At 47.5% G+C, this 7,921-nt stretch overlaps 1 non-coding gene across 1 annotated transcript; it reads left to right on the top strand.

Annotated features, from left to right (window-relative positions):
• The first annotated feature begins 6,981 nt into the window (after window positions 1-6,981).
• Window positions 6,982-7,089, top strand: LOC132401425 (U6 spliceosomal RNA). Its single transcript, XR_009514580.1, has one exon. It is a non-coding gene; the product is annotated as a U6 spliceosomal RNA (small nuclear RNA).
• The last annotated feature ends 832 nt before the right edge of the window (window positions 7,090-7,921 follow it).

Below are 7,921 nucleotides of genomic sequence, written 5' to 3' on the forward strand. Positions count from 1 at the left end.
AGGGAGAATAAAACTATATCTGTGTGAATCCGTCCAGCATCTGGTGACCTTGTGATCTCTGTCTCGGAGGCCAACATCAGAACATCTTTGAAGAGGATGAGCTCTCGGATGGTCCCTGTTGATATACCTATTAGGGCACTGAAAACCTGTGCCAACCATCTGGACGGAATGTTCAAGGACATCTTCAATCTCTCCCTGTTGCAGTTGGAGATTCCCACCTGCTTTAAAAAATCGACTATCATACCAGTACCCAAGAAGAGCAGAGTGAGCTACCTCAATGATTCGCCCAGTTGCCCTCACATCTACTGTGATGAAGTGCTTTGAGAGGTTGGTCATGGCCAGAATCAAATAGTGCCTAAGCAAAGATCAGCACCAGCTGCAATTTGCCTTTTGCCACAATCGGTCTAAGGCAGATGCAATCTCACTGGCTCTCTGCTTGGCTTTGGATCACCTAGACAACAGCAATACCTGTGTCAGGCTGCTCTTTACTGTTTTCAACTTAGCATTCAACACCATCAAACCCTCAGTACTAATCAACGAGCTCCAAATCCTCAGCCTCTGTAGCTCACTCTGCAACTGGATCCTTAACTTCCTTACTAGGTGACTACAGTCACTGCAGATCAGAAATAACATTTCCTCATTGACAATCAACACTGGCGCACCCCAAGGATGCATGCTTCACCCCCACTGCTCTACTCCCTCTACATCCATGACTGGGTGGCCATTATGGTTCAAACGCCATCTATGAATTTGCCAATGACACAACTATTTTTAGCAGAATATCAGATGGTGACGAGGAGGCGTACAGGAGCAAGGTAGATCAGCTGGGTGAGTGGTGTCGTGACAGCAACCTTGAAACATCAGTAAGACCAAGGAATTTATTGTGGACTTCAGGAAGGGGAAGTCGAGGGAACACACATCAGTCCTCATCGAGGGATCAGCAGTGGAAAGGGTGAGCAGTTCCAAGTTCCTGGGTGTCAACATCTCCAGAGATCAAACCTGAGCCCAACATATTGATGCAATTACAAAGAAGGCACAACAGCAGCTATACTTCATTGGGAGTTTGAACAGATTTAGCATGTTACCAAAGACTCTGGAAAATTTCTACAGATGTGCCATGGGGAGCATTCTAACTGGTCATATCACCGTCTGGTATGGAAGGACCGCTGCACAGGATCAGAAAGAGCTGCAGAAAGTTGCAAGCACAGCCAGCTCCATCATGGGCCCCAGCCTCCCCAGCATCAAGTGCATAGTCTGTGGGGTGCTTGGATGCTTAATGTTAATGGGGTCTGTCCCCATTTTGATTGGGGGGTTTTCTGTTGAGTGATGCCATTTGCGTTAGGGGATGGCATTGAAGTGCTGATGGGGAAAGGGGGGCAGGAGGATGAAAGGGGGTAGGAGGAGGAATGGGGCTACGGTTAGGGTTAGAGGCTGGAGGAGAGAGGGGGTACAAGAGGAAAGGGGTTAGGGTTAGGGGCTGGAGAGGAGGGGGTAGGAGGAGGAAAGGGGTTATGGTTAGGGTTAGGGGCTGGAGGGGAGAGGGGGTAGGAGGAGGAAAGGGGCTATGGTTAGGGTTAGGGTTGGAGGAGGGAGACAGTGATGGAGAGAAGGGGCTGGATGAAAAAGGGATGGAGAAGAAAAGAGAGGGTGTAGGAGGGAAGGGTGTGGAGGTGAGAATTACAGTTAAGGGATGGAGGTAAGGGGGTGTGGAGGTGAGGAGTGAAGAGGGGGAGCTTGCTGCATAGGTAACAGCTTGCTCTCCATATCATTCCCCCTGGCTTGCGTATCAGCAGACAGCTGGAGCGCAACATTGACGGTCAAGCTCGACCAGTGAAGGGCCTCAGTGATTATGTACGGTATGGTCTCTCTGGATGGCTCATAAGCACCCTGGTACACCTGACAAGAATGATTAGAATGACTGGATGCTGCAATGGCCAGGTCCTGAAGCCCAACCCGACACAGACCTCAAATCACAGAGGGAAACAGGGTTGAGTCCCAACCCAACGCTTGGCCTATGGGGGTGCCTGAAGCTGAGGCTCAGAGCTGGGCCCCTGTGGATCAGAAACCTGATTCTACAGAGCAGCCGGTGATGAGTCTTAATGCTGAGGCTCTTCTAGAGGGGCAGACCATTCCTCTTCAGGACCTGCACACCAGAATGGGAACAATGACTTACCCTATCAATCCACTCTGGGTCTTCCACATCTATTCTGGAAGGTCTGCCTAACAGTTATAAACACAAAAGATTCTGCAGATGCTGAAAATCCAGAGAAACACACACAATGTGCCTGGACCATTAAGAGCTGATTGTGGACTACAGGAGGAATGGAGACATCAATGGATCTGGGGTTGAGAGGGCAAACAGCTTTAATTTCCTTGGCATGCACGTCACTAAGGACCTCACGTGGTCTGTACATACTGGGTCTGTGGTGAAAAAGGCACAACAGTGCCTCTTTCATCTCAGACGGTTGAGGAAGTTTGGTATGGGCTCCCAAATCCTAAGAACGTTCTACAGGGGCACAATTGAGAGCATCCTGACCGGCTGCATCACTGCCTCGTATGGGAACTGTATTCCCTCAATCACAGGACTCTGCAGAGAGTGGTGTGGACAGCCCAGTGCATCTGTTAATGTGAATTCAGGATATTTACAAAGACAGGTGTGTAAAAAGGGCCCGAAGGATCATTGTGGACCCAAGTCTCCCCAACCGCAAACTGTTCCAGCTGCTACCATTCAGGTATTGGTACCATAGCATAAAAGCCAGGACCAACAGGCTCTGGGACAACTTCTTCCACCAGGCCATCGGACTGATTAATTCATGCTGATGCAATTGTACTTCTATGTTACATTGACTGCCCTGTTGTACATACTATTTATTACAAATTCCTGCAAATTGCACATTTAGACGGAGAAGTAACGTAAAGATTTTAACTCCACATGTATATGAAGGATGTAAGTGATAAAGTCAATTCAATATCTGTATTAGACTATTATTTATTGACCACAGTTCTACCTTCAATACTAAAGATCCAAGCAAACTCTTCACTAAAGTCCTAAAACCTGGGACTAACACCTCCTTTACAGTTGGATCCTTGACTTCCTGACTAACAGACCACTGTTAGCAGCAGTACGTCCACTATCATTCTTCTCAACATTGGTGCCCCACAAGACTGTGTCCCTAGCACCCTATTCTACTCCCTCAACTGCATCATCAGATTTTGCTCCATCCATCTACAAATTTGCTGTTGACACCGCTGTGGTGGGCCGGATCTCAAATCATGAATTGGAATACAGGAAGGAGATAGATAGCCTTGTCACATGGCATCAGGACAACAACCTTTCCCTGAGTGTCAACAAAATAAAAATGCTGGCCAATGACTCCAGGAAGAGGAGCAGTTCACGTGATATCAACAGAGCTGAAGTTCAGACAGTTGTGAGCTTCAAGTTCCTAGGAGTAAACATCACCAAAAGCCCACCCTGGTCAAGCCATACTGACGTCACAGCCAGAAAAACCATTCCGATGCTAAATAAATTTGGCATGACTCCTTTGATATGACCAATTTTTATTGATGCACCATACAACACGTCATGGCTTGTTATGGCAACTGCTCTGCTCGTGACCGTATGAAACTGCAGAGAGTAGTAGATGTAGCTCAGCACGGCACAGAAAACAGCAGCACACGCAAAATGCCGGAGGAACTCAGCAGGCCAGGCAGCATCGATGGGAAAAAAGCGCAGTCGACGTTTCGGGCCGAAAACAGCCTCACTTCCTTGGACACTTCTCGCTGCCTCAGTTAACATAATCAGTGTTCTTTCTTCTTCTCCTCCCATTGTGCAGAAGTTTGAAACATCTGAGAGCACGTACCACAGGCTGAAGGTCAACTTCTCTTCTGCTGTTATTAATCTATAGAATTGTCCTTTAGTACAATAAGTTGGACTTTGGCCTTCATATTTTCACTTTACACTTTATCATCTGCTTGTGCTACATTTTATCTGTAATTGTAAAATTTAGCTTTTGTGCTGCCATTGTTTACCTTGTACAATCCAATGAATTGCTGTAATAAATTGATCTGTACAGTGGATATGGAAGTCAGGTCTTTCATTGCATCGTGTAACTATAATAAACCAATTTACCAACAAACTATTTTGAAAATGAGAGCAGAGCAGCCTTATATTGTTCTGTTTCTGTGTTTCTAATCTTCATGGTTTGGAAATTAAATGGAAGGTGGAAAACCAAAAACTGAGGCTAAAGAGAAAAATTTCTCTGTTAACCAAACAGATAAAAATCCAAAGCAAAACACACAAAATGCTAGAGGAACTCAGCGGGTCAGGCAGTATCCATGGAAATGAACCATCTGTCGGCCTTAGGGATGAGGCCCTTCTTCAAGACTGGAAAGGAAGAGGGAGGACTCCAGAATAGAAAGGTGGAGCGGGGAGGGGAAGGAGGGTAACTAGAAGGTGATAGGTGAAGCCAGCTAGGTAGGAAAGGTACAGGGCTGGAGAGGAAGAAATCTGACAGGAGAGGTGAGTGGACCATGGGAAAGAGGGAAGGAGGAGGGGCACCAGGAGGAATGATAGGCAGGTGAGAAGAGATAGAAGGCCAGAGCAGGGCATAGAAGAAGAGGGGAGGAGGAGGGAAAATTTATTTTAATAAAAGGAGAAATGGATGTTCAAGCCATCAGGCTGGAGGCTGCCCAGTTGAAATATGAATCATTGCTCCTCCACCCTGAGCGTCGTCAGGCCACGTTTGGTGGATAGAGAGGAGGTGCTCGATGAGGCAGATCCCCAATTTATGACCAGTCTCACCAAAGCCACATTGGGTTCACTGGATACAAAAGCACCAGATAAAAATCTAAGAGCCTGCACTAAGAATTTATGAATTATCTACCCAAGTTTTCAGATCACACTAGAAGACTGTACTGGAAGTTTTGAAGTGATTTTGGCAGATGAAATAAATGGGCAAAGTTGCGCTGAAAGAGCTCAGTGTGGGAACTGTGGGATGGACATCTTCCTTAAATTCAAGGAGACGTAAGAATTTACAGATTTGACAGTGGACTAGTATAATTGGATCTGCCCCATCCCGTCGTCCTGCACCCTGCCCAGTGACTGGAGACAGGGAACCCGAGGTGAAGGGGCCAACTGACTGGTGATGGAGGGCAGGGCAAGGCTCACGGGTTGAATGGGCTGACTGACCGTTGACAAGGGTGAAGTTCTAACGGTTGGCGGTTTACCTGACCAAAGACAGAGGGCATCCAGTTAGGGTGTGAGGGGGACCATCCTAGTGAATGCCGAGGAGGCTCGGAGGTTTGGAAGTGCCCCGGCTGTGCTGACGCCCGGTCAGCCTGAATTCCTCATCGGACCCGTAGGCCCGGGAGTGGGATCCACATAATGGGAGCTGCCTTGCCGTGATGCCCACCGTCCCTCTTCGAGACGGGCCGAGGCGGTGCTTGTACGGGCTGCTCCCGTACACCCCTCACTTCGTCTGCCGACCAGACTCCCCATGGGGGTCTGTTTTACATCCAGAGGCGGGGGAGAAATCTCCTTACACCAGGGTCTTTCCCCAGGGGACCTGGTGTGGAAGGTGTTGCATAGGGTTTTGCTGGGTGTTCACCAACACCCCGCCCAGCAGTCCATTCTGTGGCCGAGAGGAGTCAGTGTACCATGTGCTTATGGGGTATGAGAGATTGCAGCCCTTATTTTTAAAAATATCTTAAGGGATTATTCCTCAGGTTTTGGTGGCGCTTCAGCCCAGTCTTCCTATAAATGGGCACCCAGTTCGGTTCGCTGTACTGCTTGGCTTGCTCCTGGGCCTGGCTGAGGTGGCCATTCATGGGCCCAGGCAATGGGCAAGCGAGGGCTTTGCCCGGGATGACTACCTGCCCGCCCCTCTTCTGGGGATTCGTGCGTGCCCCAGTGTCCTTGGAGAGGGAGCATGTGATCACCATGGGTACAGTGGGGAATTTTCTGGGAACGGTACCCCCCCCCCCCCGGGAATTGACTGTTTTATAGACAATAATAATCCTGTTTATTTGGAATTTGTTCACTGTCTTGTAAGTATTTGATGTTTGTATTTTGTCTCTTTTGTGTGAAAAAGTTCCATACCTGCACCTATTCTTCCTCCCAGTACCATTCAGGGCCCCAAACAGTCCTTCCAGGTGAAGCAATGCATCACCTGTGAGTCTGTGGGGGTCACCTACTGTATCCGGTGTTCCCAGTGTGTCCTCTTGTACCTAACATCAGTGAAGTCCGAGATAGATTGGGAGATCGCTTAGCCGAGCACCTATGCTCCAATTGCCAGAAAAAGCAAGGTCTCCCAGTAGCCAGCCATTTCAATCTACTTCCCATCTCCATTCCAACATGCCAAATCCATGGCCTACTCTACAGCTATGATGAGCCCACAATGAGGCTAGAGGAGCAACACCTTATATTCCATCAGGTAGCCTCCAACCTGATGGTATGGACATCGATTTCTCAAACTTCCAGTAATTACACCTCCTCCCTCACCATTCCCATTCCCATTTCCCATTCTCACCTTATCTCTTTATCTGCCCATTACCCACCTGCTGCTCCTGCCTCTTCCCTTTCTTTCATGGACTTTTATCCTCTCCTTTCAGATTCCCTCTTCTCTAGCCTTTTATCTCTTTCACCAATCAACTTCCCAGCTCTTTACTTCACCCCCCACCCTCAGTTTCACCTGTCACCTGCCAACTTGTACTTCTTTTTCCCCTTTCCCCATCTACTTTTCAACTTTTTTTCCAGTCCTGATGAAGTCTTGGCCTGAGGCGTCGACTGTTCGTTTTTTTCCACAGATGCTGTCTGGCCCGCTGACTTCTTCCAGCATATTGTGCGTGCGTTGCGTGAATAAATTTTAGTAGTTACAGATAGGTCAAACTTTGAGTGCTTTGTAGTCATCCTGACCAATGATGGAGGGCGGGGCTCGCCTGGCAGGTGGGCTAATTGATTACTGATGAGGGTGAAGGTTGCGCTTACTTCAGGAGCACATCAGCTATACCAAGATTGAAAGAATACAGTGAAGATTAGCATGGCACCTGCACGGCAATGATATGCAAATCTGTAAGCCGTTCCGTTAATTGACAAGACATTACATATGAGATAATTGAAGCCCTATTTAGACTTAAACTGACGGGAATCTGTCTATGCTTCATGTGAGTTCCAGCACACGTTGGCATTAGGAGGAATGAGCAAGCAGGAAGGACTACAACCAGAGGTAATGGGTGAATGGCAAAATGTTTAAGGGAACTCAGAGGGTTGTGAAAGTGTGGAGCGAGCTACCAGCACAATTTGGTGCATGCGAGCTTGATTTCAATGTCAGAGCAAAGTTTGGATAGGTACATGGATGGTAGGGGTGTGGAGGGCGGTGGTCCTGGTGCAATTCGATGGGAGTAGGCAGTTCAAATGGTTTGGTACAGATTAGATGGGCCGAAGGGCTTGTTTCTGCTCTGTACTTCTCTATGACTTTACATCAGTAAAAGGAGGCAACTAGACATGCAGAAGTGGGCATTCAAATAAATTACAGTGAAGGAGAAGTGAAAAACGTTATTAAAAGTGAAATCAAAAAATGTAGAGAAAACAAGGGAATGAAGAGAGAACAGGAAGACATCTATAATAATTTAAAAAACAAGAAAGTCTGCAGATGCTGGAAATCCAAAGCAATACCCACAAGATGCTGGGGGAGCTTGGCATGGTTGGACAGCATCTGTGGAAGAGAGCAGACAGTCGACATTTTGGGCCAAGACCTTTACCAGAAAGAAATGAATGCAGGAGAGAGCAGGATGGTGGAAGTGATAATATTGAGACTGGTTTGGACACACAGGATTAAAACTAGGAATGGTTGAGCATGTACTGGTGAGGCGTCCATGATGGAATCAAGAGAGGGGGTGGTTGATTTTAAGATATCATGGAATA

This window comes from Hypanus sabinus, chromosome 10 (genome assembly GCF_030144855.1).
Source record: "Hypanus sabinus isolate sHypSab1 chromosome 10, sHypSab1.hap1, whole genome shotgun sequence".
Lineage (NCBI taxonomy): Eukaryota > Metazoa > Chordata > Chondrichthyes > Myliobatiformes > Dasyatidae > Hypanus > Hypanus sabinus.